A 20134-nucleotide genomic window follows, 5' to 3' on the forward strand; every position below is an offset into this window, starting at 1 on the left:
TATTTTTGAACAAGATATATCATCTTATCAGAGGAATGTGGGATTCTTTCATCACAGTTTTATTTTGAGAGTTGTGAACACTCAGAACATCATTCAATCTGACCCCAAACGAAGACTTAACAGTGCAGAGCAGAAATGGCTCAGGCCCATTGAAAAACAGTGCTCCATCTTCTAACTCTTGGTTTCCTTCAAGAGAGCACTGTGCTCAACTTCACGGCTATTCTCTGTGAAATATCCTCTGCGTACCCTTCTCTGTCAGAGACATTTCCTAACTCATCTATGAGTTGTTTCACTTGACTGCACTGCATATGGAGAGAGAGAGTGGTTCTGTAGGAGTCTGATCCTCTCAAGAGAGGAAATATGTTTGCCTGGGATTTTTCTGCAGAAGGCAGCCAGCAACACAATCTCGTGGCCTATATGTAAAACATCTGACTTTCTCACCAATGCGGTTAAATCTTCTGTTTTCTTACTCAGCAGGAGCTTGCTGAAAACTGACATCGTAGCTGCTGGCTGAGATCACAGCTCTGCAACTTATTTCTAACCACACGCAGTTTTTCTAAAAGGAGTCGAGCAAGGTCAACACAATGGACATTTGTCTGATAGCCTCTGGGGTTAGCGGGCACTTTTGTTTACTGGAGGAGGGGAGGAGAGGAAGGAATGAAAACCTGGAGTCTGAAAAGTCCCGAGAAGTTTTGCTATTGGCTGGTAACAAACATGTTTCTCAGTTTTTCCATCCATGAGAGAAATAGCTATTAAATATTTGCAGTCATCTCTTTATAGGTTTATTTCTGCTCTTATTGAGCACTTCTTACAAGACATCAAAGTATTGAAGAAGTAGATGTGCCTTTGTTGACATTCCAAATAAGTCAGGAAGCCCAAAAGGAGAAGGATGGGAATTAGCCCAGACGGACATGGGTGATGACAGAAGCCTCCATTGTCTCCTCTATCACAGACTTGCCACCCTCTGATTCATTTGTGAAACCAAGAGGAACATTCTACAGAGTCATAGGGAGGCCTCTGGCTAAAGATCATAAGTACAAGTGGAAGCTCTTCACTCGCTCTGGACACTAAAGAACTTATAGATAAAGTATAATCAAAATGTTTTTAATGTATAACTAAGCATGAAGTCAAGAAAGGAAAAGTGCCAAGTTACAGAAGCAAAAAGAAAACTCAAAGTCGGAGGTGAATAGGAGTTGTATTGCGCATAGGGTGAGATCTAAACCCCTATTATCAAAAAAGTAAATAAAATAAATAAACCCCTATTATCCACAGAACATGGAAACTCAGGCCGTGAGTTGTACACTTATCATGGTGACCGCTGAGTAACGCATAGAATTGTTGAAGCACTATATTATACACCTGAAACTAATATAACTACACTTCAATAAAAAAAAATAGTTTAAAAAAGGAGCTCATTGAAAGACAGGTTTAAAAGGCCCCAAAATATAAATAAAATCTTAAAAAAAAAAAAAAAAGGGGGCAGCCCTGGTGGCTCAGCGGTTTAGCGCCGCCTTCAGCCCAGGGTGTGATCCTGGGGCCCTGGGATCGAGTCCCACATCGGGCTCCCCACAGGGAGCCTGCTTCTCCCTCTGCCTGTGTCTCTGCCTCTCTCTCTGTGTCTCTCATGAATAAATAAATAAAATCTTAAAAAAAAATTAAAGGCCCCAAAATGAAAAATAAATTATATTCAAAGATACAAAGATCTACTAGCATGAAGATCAATTTGTCCCAGATTTATCTGTAGTCTCAATCAAAATTTCAATGGAAATATTTTGTGGATATTCTGCAGAGAAACCCCAGCTGCTTATAAAATGCATATGGAAGGGCAAGGGGCCAGAAAAAGACAGAATTCTCAAGAAGAAGTGGAAGAAGGAGGGAGAGAACTTGCCCTGCCAGATACCTAGAGTTCACTATAAAATTCTAGCAATTAAGAGATGGTGGGAGGAAGAATTGATAGGGAGTAGACAAAGAGGCCACAAGAATGGAATGCAAGAGAGCTTAGAAGTAAATTCACTGTATGAGAAAAACTTGATTCATAACATAGCAAGCATTATGGATCAGTCAAGAAGGGAACGGGGTAATCAAAACTGGAGCTGGGATAATTGATTAACCATTAAGAAAAGGGAGAGATTGAGCTCCTACCTTATATGGAAAAAGCAATTCTAAGTGGATGAAATTTCTGAATATTAAAAAGGCAAAACTTAAACAGTTTATTAAAATGTAGAATGTTCTTATGGCCACTGAGTAAGGAAAATGTTCGTGAATAAATCACAAAATGTGTAAAAATATAGAAGAAACTATTCATAATTTGAATCAGTAAAAAGAAGTAAACCTTTGGTTCATCATAGCATGCCACTAAAAGAGTGGAAGGAACAAAATATAAAATGAGAGAAGATATCTGAAATAAGCTTGACTAGCAAAGGATTAATATTTTGAAAATGTAAAGAACCTCCCTAAATTAACAAGAAAAAGACAACACCGATGAGATACCTGATGTATTTGAACAGGCTAAGAGGAGGTTTAAACAACTGTCAGAATGTTGGGATTAAATGAGAGTAAGTTCATAGGAAAATAAGCAAGTGAGAAAAACAAGTATCGGTTCCACGGGAAACAAAACTGTGACAGGAAAGGAAAAGGATTCTCGGTACATTACATTGCCCAGCAATCAAAGGTGTTTATGTAATCACAACAATCTAAGCACTGAGTAGCGATCTAATCAAATGACAACATAACCTTTGGAAGGATGGAATGTGGGGAGAATGGCTGACTGTGGGGAGACCTGAGGGGAAAGCAAACTCAACCCTTATTTTCCAGAGTTGGATTGCAACATAATGCCATCCACCCAAACTACTAGGCAGGCAAGAAACAATATGAGCATGTTGTTTAGAGAGAGAGAAAGCAGTAAATCCCAAATAATCAACCAATAGAGCTGAAAGTGACTTCTCTGGGGAGGAGAATGGAAGATTCCCTTAGAGGACGAGCTGTCTCTTTTAACCATGAGCACATGTAACTCCATACAAATGAACACGGACTCCTCCCCTAATAACAAAGAACCAAACGGAAAGTCTAAGCCATTGGAATGAAAAGCTTGAGAGATGGATTCAACCGAATAGACACAGCTCCCTCAGAAGTGTTCGGGTTCAACCAATAAAGCTGGGAAATTAGGGTGAGACCATGTCAGGCAGGAGCCCCCACCCGGAAACAGGCCTGCTCAGCATTGGGGGTCAGTACGCCCAGCCCTGTCTGTCTTCTCTACAGGCTGGATAATGTCCCAAGAAGAGAGAGGACAGCTAGTGGTGACAGCTCCTCCTCCCCCTCCATAGAGAGCCTCGATTTCAGCATTACCTGCCTGCCCCACACCAACAATAACGATTAACACGGAGTGAGCATCTGTTCTAAGCGCGTCGCACCTGCGAATGTATTAGCATTTCCTCCTTACAATCACACTAAGAGGTAAGCATTCTTCTCGTAATGAAAGCTGAGGTACACGGAATTAAAGGACTTGCTTAAAGTCACTCAGCTAGGTAGTGGTGGGCTTGGGATTTGAACCCAGGCAGTCTTTCTACAAAGACACACATTCTGCAGTGTCTTGGTACGTACGCACACCCCTTTACTGAAGCCTTCAGCGAAATAGCAAGGAGCTTATCTTTGAAAACAGGTTAAGAATCCCTCCTATATCACAAATGAGAGCCAGCTGAAAGCAGAATGAATTCGTAAGACAGGGACTTGCAAAATTGTTTACGGATTTCATTTATTCCCTACCTCATTCAAAAAAAAAAAAAAATGAAGCAACTTCCAAAAATGTCGTGTACAGGAAGTAAATAAAATACGAGCAAAAATTTTAAGAGTCAAAGAAAGTGGATAAATAAATGTGCCAACCCCCCAAATTCAAGAGGGTTGCTGTATCTGAAAATAAAACCCAAACGTGAGCCTCCTGGAAGCCAACACGAAGAAGGAAATGCAAGCAGTCGCTAAACTCTCATTATAAAATAGGAGAGAGCTGATGGAGTGTTTACACGATGTACAAGTTAAGTGCACGATAGAGAAGAAAGAGCAAGAGGAATGTCGTGTAATTATATATTGAGTCACTGTGATTTCGGAGAAAGTTACCACTTTCCTTCAACAGCTGGGAAAGCGAATTTGGAAAAGCTTCGCATGGCCCCTCTCTCTGCCTTAGAGCTAGCTGGCTCCTGTTTAGAGCCCCAACGTTAAAACCACACTGCAGGTTGCTTCCATAAGTCACTAGGGCCTCCCTTACTGTGCAGCCACCTGATGCAGAGTCAACCCCACAAGCAACCAGCCACAATCCGAGGGGGACCTAAACCCGGGGCGGGGACAGCGGAATGTGACTGTGCTTCCCATGCTCGTGGGCCTTGTTGGCAGCCCTCGGCCTCTGCTGTGTGGAGGAACGGATCGTGCAGATTTTGGAAAGCTGTGGTGTTCGTAAGCTGGGATGGAGGCCAGCTGTGGACTGGCAGCCAAGCGTGCCAGACACCGGCGTCGAGAAGAGTCCTTAGGTGCTCCTGGGATCCTGGGTGCTCGGTGGAGACAGCGGCCACAGCCACAGCTGTTCAAGTGCTTGCACCCTTCCCTGCCTCCCTGCCCTGCTAGCCCTGGCTTCCTGGGACCCTCTCTTTCCTGGGAAAGTAGCATTTACCCGAAGCACAAGAAGACTTGGAAGTCAACAGAGATTCAGATAATCATTTGGAGTTACCCAGATGGCCTTCCCTTGCCGCGTCCCCTGTTGGCACAGCCATCGCATCCTCCTCCGGCAGCCGATTTCTCTCTGCCACAGCCAGACTTCTCGGAGGAGCTGTGTGCCCTTACTGTCTCTACGTGGGCATCCGCCAGCCAATATTCCCGTGAAAGTGCTCTGGGCAGAGTAGCTAATGACCTCCTCGTTGCTGGGTGGGCCCTCCTCAATTCTTGGCTTGATCTCCTTGTAGCAGGAGATTCTTCTGTCTGTGGAAACACCCACTTCCCGTGGCCTCTGTGACTCCACCATGTCCTCACTCTCCTCCTCGGGGTCTTCTCCGGGGCCCCGAGTTCTCAGTGCCCCCCCTCCTGCATGTGAACCGGATGAGTTCTCCGAGGGGAGCGAAGGTTGACTTGCTCACCATGGTTTCTCACTCTACAGTGTGACCAGAGTCCCAAGGGGAGGGAAGGCAGCCAGTGCACACCTCCTCTTCACCAGCGGAGAGAGACTTGCCAAGTGCTGGGGAAGCGGAAGGTGATCAATACTTTTGAAGGAATGAATAAATGTGAGTTTTATTCCTGTGTCTTTAGGATCTATATCCTGAAAACACCAAAAGAACAACAGCAACAAAAGGATTGGAGGTGGTTTACACTGTTCAAATACACCCCAAAATATTAGCAAGGCTTTTCAAGAGAAACGAAATAATGGAAACCAATGAAACATGGAATAAGGTAGATGCACCAACTTATTGGGTTGAATCGGTTACTGCAGTGGAGCATCCCTGTTGGTGCTGAGCTTCCTGGTAGGCGAAGCAAAATGAGAAATACACCAAGTTCCATAGCTCTCACTGGCAAGCAAAAGAAAGCACACAAGTTTGAGTATGGCTAGAACTATGTCCTGGCACTGAATTTTAATAGGTGTTTAATCATGCAGTTATCTTTCTAAGGCGAGACATTAGCTAACGTATCAGGCACGGTCTTTCACCGTCATTTTTTCAAAATGTTTAGATGCTTCTCCAGAGTGTTCATTGAGCCACCCAGATGATACCAATAGAAGGCTAGGTAAGCCAGGGCATACCACAGCTGTCTTAATCCGGGAAGTAGATGAGGATTGCGTGGGATAAACTCCTGGGTACCAGGCCCCTACCAGGCACATTTGTAATGTGAACTCAAATAGCGTGGCTTGCTTGCCCTTGTTGGAAGGCCTAAGTAAATTTTGGTGGAGGCCAAGGCAGTGTGGCTCTACTTATTTTCACAGGGAAACACACCCAGAGGGATCCTAATTCCATTTTCCTTCAGAGATTCCACACGCCTGCTTCGTAAAAGCTCCAGCTTGCAAGTGGGGAAAAGCCGTGTTCTAACAATGAGGACTCTTGGGGGCGTGTGACGTGAAGGTCCCAGAGGGAGGCCAGCTGGGATTTCTGCTCATGCTTCCTTCTCCCACCAGGTTTGGGGTTTGGGTTACATCCAAAGAACCAGAAACAATAGAAACCACGTTCCAAAAGCAGGTACGAAGAGATTATTCATCATCCCCTCTCAACACCCAACTTAAAACCAGAGTTGAGAGGCAAGATGTTCATTAAGGGTCTTTGGAGAAAGCTGATGGTGTGTGAGCTGAGGGCCCCCCATCCCTGCACAGGAGCGGAACAGATGCAGGATGCACCTCCTTCCCCTCCCCACAGAGGGGCTTATGGAGGACTTAAGGTGTGTTGCCTTTGGTTTGGGGGTCACTCTGTGTCTTGGACCAAACTGGGTCGGTCTCAGTGGACTGGCTCGTGGCCTTGCTGGGCGAGGGCATGCGGGACCAAGAATGCAGTCACACACCATGTACACTTAGAAGACCGGTATGGGGTCATGGATGCTGCACCCTGAGGAGTCACCTTGATGGCAGTGTTGGCAGGGGGTGGAGTGTAAAAGGACCTCGGCTGTGAGCCACAGAGACGTCACTGAATTTCCAGGAACCAAGGAGGTAGAAGCACCAACTGGGACCTTGTCCCCTTCACCCCTGTCTCACACAGCTGAGAGAACCCAGGGGTGCTGCTAAGGGGGGAGGTGGGCCTCTGAAGAAAACTGAACTGTCATACTGACCGAGACCTGAGAAGGCCCACCCTAGAACCTCCTGCGCCCTCCCCCAGCTGTGTGTGGTGGGGTGAGGTGGTGGGGTGGGGTCGGGGAGCCTGGAGGGGAGACAGTGTCAGAAACCACAGTCTGCATTGTAAGAGAGGAGACATGGGGGAAAGAATCGATCACAGCTGCCCCCCACGCCACCCCACACCACCCCACACCACCCCACCCCAGCACCTGGTCCACACTGGGAGCCAGAAGAGGCCTCAATTTGAAATCCGGTTCAGAGTTTTCCTCATTACATAAAACTGGACATTTTAATTTCTGGATCCACTGTGATTTCAGTGGCCACAGGACTTTTTTTTTTTTTTTTTTTTTCGCTAAAAGGGACCAGAAAAGTCTGACGGTCTTCCCCGGGTGTCCTTCCAGGGCCAGGAGACGAGCCCACATGGCAAGTTCAAAGGGACCCTGGAAGACAAAGCAAAGCTCCTGTGTGATACCTGGCCCCGGCCACGCTGGCACGAAGTCCCAGGGACATGGACAGAAGCAAGCCCAGGGCCGTCCCTGCCCTGACCTGGGACAACGGGGACACAGCGTCCACCCAGGGCAGGTTTGGGATCTCTGCGCCCTCAGAGGAAGGGGCAGGAAGCCGAGCTCACTCCCTGGCACTTCCTGCCGAGGCCCCAGCAGCAGGAAGGCACCGGGCCGCCGGGTCGGGCGCCTCCGAAGGCACCGAGGGCCAGGCCAGCCACCGGGGCAGGGGGCGAGAGGCTCGTCGTCGGGGCGCACGGCGGAGGTCGGCGGAGGCCCCGGGAAGTCAGCCGGCCGTGGGCCCTGTGGCCCGGGTGGAGGCAGGGGCAGGGGCAGGGGCAGGGGCAGGTGGCCTGGAGGCCTGCCCTCGCAGCTGAGGATGCTCCCGCGCTGGCAGGAGGCGCTTGGAGATGCCAAGTAATGCTATTACCATCCTAATTATAATTAGAACCTACAAGTTGAGTCTTGAAAGGCATTTATAGCACATCCTTACTTGTTTAGGTCAGCTTCCCAGAAAGAGGGGGAAAAAATAGACTTGGGCATTTTTAATTTAGACAAGAAACAGGTCCATGTGTCCAGGCTGCTATCTGGGGCTCCCCTATTTTAAGGATGTCCTGTGGGGCTCAGGTAGTCACCGTGGTGGCTGGGGCCTGAAAGCGCCACGTGGACGGAAACAGGCCTGTGTGCAGCCCCGGAGGCCAGTCGGAAGCTTCCAGCCGCCGTGAGGTAACGGGCCGGGCAGCAGGGGGGTGACCAGCCGTGTGGCCTGGGGAGCGACTCTGGGCAGAGCAGGAGGGCAGGATGCCGACTACCCAGGGGCGCCCCGAGGCCCTCGGGGACTCAGGGCTGCTTGTGTGGGTTCAGGATCCCCCGGACGGGCTGACCCTCTCGCCTCCACCCCTCGAGGCCGGAGGACCACGGCCACCTGCTCACCCAGCGGGTGAAGTGGCGAAGTCCACGAGGACAGGTTTGGGGGTGGGGGAGGAGACCTCTGCCTCTGGATCTCAGGCACCCGCGCTGCTCCTGTCACAGTCCCCGGCAAGTGAGCCATCCCGATTGGTGGAGCCACTGAAACCAGAGCTGCGTAGACACCGTGGAGAGTCCTGCTGCATGTGGCGCAGCCGGGTCTGCAGGCCTCGTGAGGACAGAAGACAAGTCCTGCAAAACAGCTTATGAAAAACCGGTCAAAACCCTGTGCGTACCCGTCATGGTTGATGGGACCTTCATGGAGAGGCAGCCAGGGGTTATTTTGCTTCTGTCCCACCTCCAGGCCCCAAAACCTAGGGCCCCAGACCCCCTGCACAACCCATCTTATAATCTGAACCTATTTTTGGACCCTCTTTCCCTTCTCCACTCAATTTCCAAACTTACCCGACCTTAGTCTCTACCTCAGGGATTCTGAGAGTCTGAAAATCAGTAATGTAGGATTTGACGTGTTCCTTCTTCCAGATAACATTTCACTGTGCTTTGCAGAGAGGTACCTTTACCTAAACGGAGACCGTGGGGGGGGGGGGTGGCGGGGGGGAGGCGCCATGTAGCCCAGTGGGGGGAATAGTTGGGTGCAAAGTATCTCTCAGCAGCACCAGACACATACGAGTCTGTAAAGTCTGGGAGCGTCAGGATTCCTACCCCCTCACCCCCCAATTTTGCTCTGAATTTTTTGGCTACTGTCCTTGCTCAGATAAGTTTTTTTCTTTCTAAGTTTCTAATCCTTAGGTTCATCATGACTCACACTTAAAACAAACAAATTTTTACTTCTTTCCCCCTAAGTGTTATAGCAGTTTTTCCCTGGGTGGGAAGAAACTTCCAGTTGGCTCCAAAAACTTTGGAAAAGGAAACTACCCCCCCTCCCCAATCAATCTCTCCCATGATCACTATATATTTTTTCACTCACAGAAATGATTCAGTGAAGTAAAGAGCGTTTGTTATGCCTTCTGGGCAATTTTGTGCAAAAATTCACAATGTCAAGAGGACATGGTTATTAGGAGCAAACTGTACAACCCTTTATCTGGTTCTCTACAGGCTCTAGACTCGGGGTGGGGGGGGGTCGGGGGTGGCCAGAGCCAAGTGCCAGCTCTTCATGCTAAAAATGTTCACAATTCGGTCCCTGCCAGCAGTGAGGACTACAGAGTGAATGTGCGAATCTTGCTCCAAACTGGCTCGACCCACACTCTGTAAATGTCATTTCTTGGGATCCTGTTTTATCCGAGAAGCCAGATTTCACCAACAGCACTAAGACTAGCTGATGATGCTGTACAAGTTCTGAATCTCACAGGGAGAAGCTCTTTTTTTTTTTTTTTAAGATTTTATTTATTTATTCACGAGAGACACAGAGAGAGAGGCAGAGACACAGGCAGAGGGAGAAGCAGGCTCCTCGCAGGGAGCCTGATGTGGGATTCAATCCCAGGACCCCAGGATCACGCCCTGAGCCAAAGGCAGATGCTCAACCACTAAGCCACCCAGGTGCTCTTAAAAACCCTCTTCTTGCTTTCTACCTATGGGCTAACATGGGTTCAATATACACCAACATACAGAACTGAAAATGCATTTTGTATTTGAAATATAGATTTTTAAAATATATATAACAGGATGATAATCCTGGAACTTCCCCTTTAAAAATTGATGTCATACCACAAAAAGTATTTTTGATCATGCAGCATCAGTATCTGATAAACCTCCAGTTCTTAATTCTAAGGTGAGAGATACTACCTCAAAATGGAAGAAACGGTCTCCCATTTTACTTGCATAGGTTTGCAATAAAAGACTGAAGCTGGCAGTTAAGCTGGTCCCTAAGCCCTCAGAAAGGACATAGAAGTGGTTTCCGTGGGGCTGGGGGGTGGGAGAAATGGGCAAAATGGATGGAGGAAGTCAAAAGGTATAAAATAAAATTCCAATTATAAAATGATGGGGTTATAATGTACAGCACAGCAACTGTAGTTACATTGTTTTGCATATTTGAACGTTGGGAAGAGAGTAGATCTTCAAAGTTCTCATCACAAGAAAGAAATTGCAACTACGTATGGTGATGGATGTTAACTAGATTTACTGGGGTGATCATTTCACAATATATACAAATATAAGATCATTATGTTGTACCTGAAACTCATATAATGTCACATGTCAGTTATACCCCCATAAAAAAGGACGTAGAGAAATGTCCTGTGCATACGATCTTCAATCAGATACCCTATGTTTTAAAACGAGCTTCACTAAGTTTTAACTCAAAAGAACTACTACACATGTATATTCAAATGAAATATAATTTTCCTACTAAACGCAACACCTAGTGAAACTGTGTTGTTATTTTAGCAGGCAACAAATAACGAAAGGAGCTATATATATATTCAGCCAAGTTGAGGTTGACAACGACCCATTTGTTGTTCAAATTGCAATAAATTCTTATTTGCCTGCAATGTAAATTACTAGAAATGTCAAGTCACAGAAATGTGTTGGAACCATTCTTCTTTTATGGTTTTTACCACGTGTCCAGCAACTAGGTTGACAAAGAGATGTATGTAACAAAAGCAAAACTTCCAGGCGGCACCTTAATAGCCGTGTTGTTTTAAGTCAGGATATCTGCTATCTGAGGGTAAAGTCCTCTGCACTGGGTGTTGTGCTTATGGAGGGCCCCGAATGGTTCTGAAAGGTTGTGTGTAACCAGGGCCTGAGTGTAACACCTACACAACAAAGAGGCAAAAAAATCGTAGTGGCGAGTGTGTGGATTCTGAAGGCAGCTGGCCTGGGTTCACATTCCCTGCCAGGGGCACCTGGGTGGCTTAGTTAAGCATCAGATTCTTGATTTCGGCTCAGGTCCACGATCTGAGGGTCCCAGGATGGAGCCCTGCATCGGGCTCCACGTTCAGCGGGGAGTCTGCTTCTCTATCTCTCCCTCTCCCCTCTCTCAAATAAATAAATAAATCACTAAAGAAAAGCAGATCCCCTGCCGGACCACTTCCTTGCTCTGTGACTTTGTGCCCATTCTGAATCTCCTTGGCCTCAGTTTCCATATCTGTTAACATGCACAAAAAGTTGCATCGCAGCATTGCTGTGAAGAGCATACGTACGGAGCGTGCCTGGCATGGTGCTGGCACAGAGAAGGCACGCAGTGAGCATCAGTGGTTACTATTCCCAAATGTTCTTTTCCCCATGGATCCCAACCTTCAGTTTCTGCCTTAATTAACTGACTGAGGTGGGTTAGGACCATAGTTAGGAAGGGTGCCATCAAAACGCCCACCCCCTTCTATTGCCCCAGGTGCAGCTCCTAAAATTCCATCATTGGAATAAGTGTAAACTGTATAGTTGGATGTTGAACACAAGTATCACTATTTAGCAGTAATGACAGCAAACAACTTTCTGCAAGTGTTACGTACTCTGCGTCAAGAGCGAGTTAAGGGCAGCCCGGGTGACTCAGTGGTTTAGTGCTGCCTTCAGCCCGGGGCCTGATCCTGGAGACCTGGGATCAAGTCCCACATGGGGGCTCCCTGCATGGAGGCTGCTTCTCTCTCTGCTTGTGCCTCTCATAAATAAATAAATAAAATCTTAAAAAAAAAAAAAAAAAAGAGCCAGTTGAGAGATGGGTTCTGGCCCATCTCAGACCCGGAGTTCCCAGGCCCCTGCTCCCCTTGTCTCCCATCTCCTGGCGCACTATTCCATCTTGGTCCTCTGACCAAATACGGATTTTCTCACTTCTAATGGTTGTGTCCTCTAGATTTGCACGGAGCAGCTCTCCTCTAACCCAGGCCAATGCAGAGAAAGCAAGACAGAAACATGTTTCCCTTCCCATCTTGGCTGTCAGGTCTTCGGAGCTGGCCAGGAGAACGATGGTGCACAGGGAACTGCAAAACCAAGTCTCAGCTGCCGGGATATCGCAGGCTACCTGGGCTTCCGGGGATGACACTTTTCTCGAACATTCAAGCAGAGTGGCAGAGTGGTGGAAGCCTCCATGCTCCTTCCCGCAATGTCTCTGGGGCCTCTCAAGGTGCTTCTTTGTGTCCCAGCCTCCTCTTGCTTCCACCACACTCTTGAGCTAACCCAAAGTCTTGCCTCCTAGGACTGCTTTGTTCACGCTGCCTTGTCTCGTGCTGGGCACGGCTCTGATTCCCTTTTGAGACCAGGAATCTACATATGGTGGCATCCCAGAGCCCCTAGATGGCAAGGGGTGGTGGTAAGAGAAGAGGTAAGAGAACAGAGTGAGGGAGGAGACCCAGAGTGTGTAGAAGTTTCCACCTAAGTCCCTCCTGTCCAACATCTGTGTTTGGGCACAAGGTCGCTCACCCTAAAACTCCACAGGGTCTAATGAGACCATCCCCTCAGAAGAATGCAGCACACCCCAAAATACACAAACGTCTTAGAAACTTTGTGGACCTACTTAATTAAATGTAGTTGCCATTTGGCTTGGAGTCCCAAATGCTCACTGTGGTTTCTCAACATTTTATGAGAGAGCTAGTCAGGCTTAAAGAGAGTCCTTTGGGGTGCCCAAGGCCATTAAGGGGCCTCTTAACAGAGGCCCAGTCATAAACTGAGGTCGCAGCTTTGGGTTCTATGTTCTTTCTCTCTTTTCTCTTTAAAATTTCTTTGTTTCCGGAACATGAGGAACTCCTTTTCTAGAGTTACCCACCCCCCACCCCCAAGATCAAGGCAGCCCCATCCACTGAGGCTGAGAAAATACCCAACGTTTCAGCCAGGAGCAAAAGATTGAAAAGATTGACCCAGATTGAAAGAGAGGAAAATGAATGAAAATGTCTGAGGCTCCACTGCCCAGACTTTCCAGTGAGAAGATAAAATTCCTGATTTGAAATGTCCCCCGGGGAAGGGAGGTTTTGGGGGATGCTATGGGAACAAAAGGTCATTGTCTGGTGGGTGTTTTCTCATTAGAGCATGGGTCGTAGGTAGGTCGAGGAGGCTTCCTGAGGCCTCTTGGCTCGAGCAGGGAGTGAAGTTGGAGGGAAGGTGGAGCAGGCCACACGTGCAGCCACTTTGTCATTACGGCGGGCGCAGGGTCACCCGGGGCTGCAGCCACTTTGTCATTACGGCGGGCGCAGGGTCACCCGGGGCTGCCACCAGGTGATCCTGCTTTGTCCAGGGCCGTGGCTCCTAGGGGGGCTGGTGCTCATGGCCTCCTCGAAGCTCTGTGCCCTTTCATCGGTGGTCCTCCCCGCTGGCTGCACGTTAGAACCACCTGCAGAACTTAAAATCTCTGCCAGGACACCGCCTCTGAGCGGCCTGGAGTGGGACCCAGGAGTCCTTGGAAGTAAATGCTCCCCGGGGGGAGAAACCATTACCGAAGTGTCGCTAGAACCAGTTGCAGGCATCCTGAGCATCCGTAGGTAATTTAGATACTTAAATAATCAGACCCAAGCTAAAGGGACTGTTCTTTCAAACATGACAGCCTTCGAGTCAGGAAAACTGTGTTGTCAAAGAAGGTTGACCAGAAAAACGGGTCCGTGTCTGACATTCGTCCTCCTTCAAGTCATTAAGTAACAGAATCCGATCAGCCTCGGTAATGAAGCTGAACTTCTGGTAAGTACTTAATAAGATGAGATTTTCCAGGGAGAATTAATCAAGAATGAGTTTAATACTATTCCAATTAGGTGTGGGTTAAATAATGCACCACATAAGAATTCAAACCAAACATCGATGAAGGAGAGTGTGGGAGTCCCTCCGGACGGGGGCGGAGGTCACCGACAGCACCGAGGTCGGGAACTTTGGCCAAGCACAGTCCTTGGCAATAAAACCCAGTGACTCTGCCCTTGGACAGGGTTCAATACTACGATTCCAGTGAAGTTCGGGGCCACTCCTCTTACGAGATTATTCTTGTTTCTAGGAAGAAGACAGAGGGTCAAGGGTGACACCTGGGGAAAAAAAAAAGGGTGACACCTGGGGACCGGTTGGTCACATGTACAGAGCAGTTAGTGAGATGGGCATCTTAGATTGGTTCTCCAGAAGCAGGCTCTACAACACGGATCCGGGGGCAGTAGTTCGTGTCCAGGGTGATCCCAGGAAATAGTGGAAGAGGAAAGAAAGGCACTGAAGCACGTGCGTTCCCAGTGAGGGCAACTGGTGGGTTAATCCCACTGTGTGGACACATGTCAGTCACCCATACTGAGATGCAAGGGGGCCGGTTACCCCGCCAGATGAAGGTTCACAGAGACGGAGCGGCAGGTCTGGGAAATAAGTAGCCCTTTGAGTGTAGAAGTGGGAAGAGCGAGAACCCAGGCAAGGCACTGACGGCGTCTGCGCAGGGATGAACATCGACAGTGGAGCTCCCATCCCTCCATCCCTCCCTCCATCCCTCCCTCCACCCTGCACTCATCCATCCCCTAGACTGTTTATCAAGGGTCAGATAGACATTCAGGGTAAGGGCTGGTCATGGGCTTGCATAACTAAGGGTAAACTGACTCCCCTCATCTCCTGGGATCTGCCTGCCTAATCGTTGAATCCAGGCAGTACTGTTTCCTCAGATTCTCCAAAAATTTATTATGCTTCAAACTTTTTGTTTCTGTTCCCCGCCCCCACTCCAACACTTAAAACTACTCAAAATTACAGGTTCGCAGGTGGGATCCTCGGGGGCCGGCCCACCAGCCGTGAAGGGAGAAAACCCGCTTGAATGTGGAGGGACTCACGCAGCCGAGGGTCACCGGCCGGGGGAGCCCGCAAGTCCTGTGCTGTCCTTGCTGAGGGCTCGGCTCCGGCGGCGCGGGCCCCCGTCCCTCCTCTGACCCAGCCGAGAGCACAGATTCCTTAACAGCTCTCTGCTGGTTCTTGCTCATAACCAAGCCACAAAGAGACGGTCACCCGGGCAGCCCCGGTGGCCCAGAGGTTTAGCGCTGCCTTCAGCCCAGGGTGTGACCCTGGAGACCCGGATCGAGTCCCACGTCGGGCTCCCTGCATGGGGCCTGCTTCTCCCTCTGCCTGTGACTCTGCCTCTCTCCCTCTGTGTCTCTCATAAATAAACAAAATCTTTAAAAAAAAGAGAGAGAGAGATGGTCACCAGCGGAGAAGCCGGAAGGGAGCCAGAACCTAGGGGCCCGGCAGGGGGAAGCAAGGCCCAGTCTTGGGTAAGTGACATTTGAGCACGGTCACTTCATGCATGGGGTCTTTGACTTGGGCCAAACAAAACACACACTAAGGCTCTGGGCTCCAGAAAGCAACCGACACTGCGACAAAACCAATGCTGTCACACCATCGCTGGCCTTCCTTTGCGGAGCGGTCGGTGCAGAGGGTGTCGGGGCCAAGCAGGGGTGGGGAAGGGTGCGGTGGGGGCAGTGGGGGCTGGCGCCACCCAGCCTGCAGGTAGACCAGCCCCCTGGCTGGGTCCCCTCTACTTATCTTGGGAGGTGCCATCAATCAGACCAGCAAGCGGTGGCCCTTGCCTGAGAATCTGCTGGCATCTTGGTGGCCCGCCTCTCGACTCTCTGCTGGGTCCCTTCAAGTTAACCACACTTGACCTGGAGGGTTGAGACAAGAAAACTGAAGGAACCCCATGAAAAAAAGTTTATGTTTTTTTTTTCCCTTTTGCTTCTATTCCGGCTGGGACTTGCCCCCCTCCCCACTTGACACACGCCTTGTAATGCGAATAGCATAGGTCCTCCTTGTAAGGGACAGAGAGACGATGATGGCTTTCGAGGCTTCCAGCATATTCCAGATGATGTCTAAGGAATCATGGAGCAGAGGCCTCAGGCTCCTACTCCAGATGGATGGAGCCTGGGCTTCAGGGAATGAGTGACTTCCAAAGGACACCTGGACCTGTCCTTGTTCTGACCAGATGCCAGACACCAGATACCAGACCACAATTGCCAACAAAAAACTCCAGATCTCAAGCAAAGGAGAGTCTTCCCTCCTTTCCTTTCTGAGTCTCTTGGACTAAGAGTCCGTCTGCATCTGGTCTCTCACGGTCTTCAACGGACCCTGCTTTCCCCTCGCGCTGGCTCCCATTTGATCTCCATCCTGTGAGAAGCCTGACACCCTCTTGGTTGGTCCCATGAGACCCCCTCTTCTGGGTCCTTGGGCCTGGGGTATGAAGGCAATGAGGACATTTGAATCACACCATTATCCCTTTTTCTGAACTTCCGAATGCCCAGAAAAACTTCGATTATGTTTCCAGTGCTTCTTTAAAGGCTTTCAATAAAGAACATACACTAAATACATTATACTTCCTTCCAAATTTTGATTTTTAGAGGCAGAATTAATGTCACCTTCGAGTCTTAACCCAGTTCTGACAGACTTCAAATATTCTCTTCCTGGCCTTTGCCGATTATAAAAATAATTCACCTCATAAAAATTCAAACAAAACAGAGATCAAGAAGACTGCGAGCGTCCCTGCGGGTCGGGGCGGGGATGGGGGGCAGCACGAGGTCGGAGGTGTCAGCTGTGCATGTTGCTTGGCGATAAAGCCCAGTGGCTTTGCACCCTGGCAGGGGCATGGATGCAAGATGGTTTCATCAAACTGGCCCTTTTAAAACGTCTTGCCTCCTGGAGATCAAGAAGTGGAGGCGGCAGGCCCCTGGCCTTCCCCGTCACCCGCGTCACGCAGCATTAGTCCACGCTGTCCGCCGAGTGCCCAGGCCTGAGAAGACACCGATGAGCAGGACAGACACGGGACGCGGCCCCTGCTCTCCAGGAGCCCGGAGCTGGTGGTGAGGGGAGCTAGACCTAAAGGGCAGGACCACACCCCACACCCCCCGGGGCGCAGGGGTAGTCAGTGAGCAGAACCACCGGGGGAAGGAGAGGGAAGTTGTAACAAAGCCTCTGCCCTAGTCGGGGGCTGAGGAAGACCGTCCTGAGGACCTGCTGCTGAGAGCAGAAGGAGGCCGCGTGAACCAGACCAAGGGGTGTGCAGGGGGACGGGGAGCCGGGGGGAGCCGGGGGCACTGCGGGGGGGCAGGGGGAGCGCGTGCAAAAGCTCTGTGGTCGGAGGGAGCGTCCAGTTCTGAAGGAAGGCGGGGGCCGGGAGCAGAGACCAGTAGAGAGGGCTGTTCCATCAGTCAGGCCTTGTCAACAGGCCAAGGGTCTGGGAAAGCTCCGGAAAGTTCAAGTGGGGTTTGTGAGCAGGTGAGTAGGGGGTGGAGACATGACTCTGGGGGTTGCAGTTGGGTGGGGGAGCCGGGGATCGGGGGGAGAGGGCTGGCAGCCAGCGCAAGCCGAGGCGTCCTCAACGACCAACAGAGCAAGGCCGCGTCTGCCCCCGGCTTCCGATGCCAGCTCACTGCGCCAGCCACCGGCCTCGGCTCCCCTGGGGGAGCCCCTGGGTCCCACACACATCTATTCCTGTTTACAAGGTCTCAGCAATGCCCAGGAATTGGGCGTTTCAAAGCTTCTCCAGGTAATACAGGTGCGTGTCTGTATTTTTTCCATTTTTCTCCACAAACGTTTGCCTGGAAGATAGTGTTGGACCCTGAACCCAGCACTGAGTGCTGTTTCCGTTTTGCCACTCCTCACAGTGTGACCTTAATCAGATGGCGTCACCTCGGGAGACTTCATCCGAGTCTCGATTTCACCGTCTGTAAAATGGGCGTGAGCCTTTTCTTCTAGCGGGCTTCATGGGGCTGTTTGGAAGACCTAATGAGATCATAAATTTAAAAGCATAACAAAAAATACCCGATATTCTTAACCCCCCCCCCAAAAAAAAAACAATAGTTTTCATTGTTGGAAAAATCATTCAGCTTTTATTCTGTGGTATTTCGGTCCTTTTAAATCTTGGCTAAGTTGGATAAGTGAAGCTTTCCTTCCAAAAGCCCCCTCCAAATGCGCTGAGGGGGTTTCTCCTTAAGGAGGTTGTGTAATTTAGCAGAGGTCATGCGGCCAGGAAAGCAAAGGACTATTTGGACCCATTAACCACTCTTTGATCATCATTTGCAGGAATGGAGAGTTTCCTTCGTCCCTGGGGTGTGACTCTCAAAGCTAGCGTGGCCTCCTTTCTACTTCTTGTCTCTTGTCCTAGAGGTCTGACCATCAGGATCCTGCTTCACCCTCACCTTTCCTCCAGAGGAACAAGGATACCATCAGGCAATGGTGACTCTTGGGGTAAATGTGTAGACCCAACCTCGAGCCTCAGTAAGTCATGAAAATACTCCTAAGACCGTGAGCCTCCCCAGGGCAAGGACTCTCTCTCTTATTCATTTTTGTGTAAACAGCCCAAAGTTAGGTGTTTGGCAAAGTTTGTCAATGAATGGAGAGTTGGGAAGGTAACTAAGAGTGTGTGTGCGGGGTGGGGGTGTTTATCCATCTCGTGCTGGCCTCCCTCTAATACTCTGCTTTGCATTGGAGCAGTAGCACTGCTCATCTAGAAGGTGGGTGGTGCTCTACAGTTGCTGCTCTGCATCAACACAGCAATGTTTATTTACCCCACAAGGTGACTTTATCACCATTTGAAGGAAGACAAAACTGAAATCAGGCAGACGTGTTTGAGCCTTAAAGTAGCCAATATCACACGTGGCTCTGCGGCATTGAACGAGGCACATATGCTCTGGGAACCCTGTTTTCCTCATAAGTGAAATGACGATAGCAACATTTACATAGGATTTTCTTGGAGATTAGATGAGATCATGCCTAAAAGTGCGAGGCACGCCGCCAGTGCTCGGTGACTACTCGCTCTTACTAGGCCTGTAGCGCTGGTGAACTCCGGGCGCCTGACTTCAGTTGAATATTCTTTGGCCCAGATTTGAAGTCTGCAGTCAGAACTTTTAGAATGAACAAGTGCAGCGCAGGACGGGACGTCACAGAAGAAATTATGACAATGTCTCCTAAAGAGCTGGCATTTGCACCAGTAACAACCAAAAGGAGAGCCTTCAGGGCTGAGTAGGGAGAGAAACTGTAGGTGTCTCTGATGAACTGGGGTCATTACTTTGGATCTAAAAAAAGGATGATCCCTGATGCTTATAACTACAGTGTCCAGCACAGTGGCCTGGCTCATTGTCACCAACTGATTTCAATAGTTACCTGAGGGAATATAAGAAATAGCGAAAGAGACCATAAGGGAAGGGGGGCGGGAACTTTGTGGGGAAAAATCAGAGAGGAAGACAAACCATGAGAGACTCCTAAACTCTGGGAAACAAAGGGTTGAGGAAAGGGAGGTTGGGGGGAGGTGATGGGGGTGACTGGGTGACGGGCGCTGAGGAGGGCACGTGATGGGATAAACACTGGGTGTTATAGTATATGCTGGCAAATTAAATTTAAATAAAATAAAATAAAATAATAAAACCAATAAATAGAACAAAAAAATAGTTGCCTGAGGCATCCCTTGAGAACATTACACATTTATTCCAAATACATTTGTTGGGCACCACTGTGTCAGCCTCTGTGCCGGGAGCCGGGATGTGACGGTGAGCAGAAGTCAGTGACTGCATGAAGGGCACAGTCTGGCAGGAACACTGGAGAGGCTGCCCTTGGGCCTGGAGACTCTTGGCAGCCACTGAGCCCCACCCCCTCATGGGACATTGAGACCAGTCAGGTGGTGACCTGGGTCTGTTATGATCCATTAGCTCTTAGTGAATGTGAGCGAGTCTTTAAGGCTGTTTCCTCTTCTTCTCCTTCTCCTCCTCCTCTTCCTCCTCCTCTCTTCTTCTTTTTAAAGATTTTATTTATTTGTTTATTTATTTATTTATTTATTTATTTATTTATTTATTCATTCATTCATTCATTCATTCATTCATTTATGAGAGACACACAGAGAGAGGCAGAGACACAGGGAGAAGTAGGCTCCATGCAGGGAGCCCGACGTGGGAGCCGACCCAGGGACTCCGGGATCACACCCTGGGCCAAAGGCAGGCATTCAATTGCTGAGCCACCCAGGTGTCCCAAGGCTGTTTCTATTAAAGGCTGTCCCAAAGGATGTGTATTCTTGGCT

The 20134-nt window shown here is 49.2% G+C and overlaps 1 long non-coding RNA gene across 2 annotated transcripts; it reads left to right on the forward strand.

Annotated features, from left to right (window-relative positions):
• The first annotated feature begins 7618 nt into the window (after positions 1–7618).
• On the forward strand, positions 7619–15533 carry LOC140600358 (uncharacterized). 2 transcript variants are annotated; one of them, XR_012003621.1, is made up of 6 exons: positions 7619–8016; positions 8323–8484; positions 12086–12268; positions 12341–12466; positions 13679–13809; positions 14836–15533. It is a non-coding gene; the product is annotated as an uncharacterized lncRNA (long non-coding RNA). The 2 variants fall into 2 exon arrangements; XR_012003620.1 differs by having other exon boundaries at positions 7620–8484; positions 14836–15532.
• The last annotated feature ends 4601 nt before the right edge of the window (positions 15534–20134 follow it).

Source organism: Canis lupus, chromosome 11, assembly GCF_048164855.1.
Source record: "Canis lupus baileyi chromosome 11, mCanLup2.hap1, whole genome shotgun sequence".
Classification (NCBI taxonomy): Eukaryota; Metazoa; Chordata; class Mammalia; order Carnivora; family Canidae; genus Canis; species Canis lupus.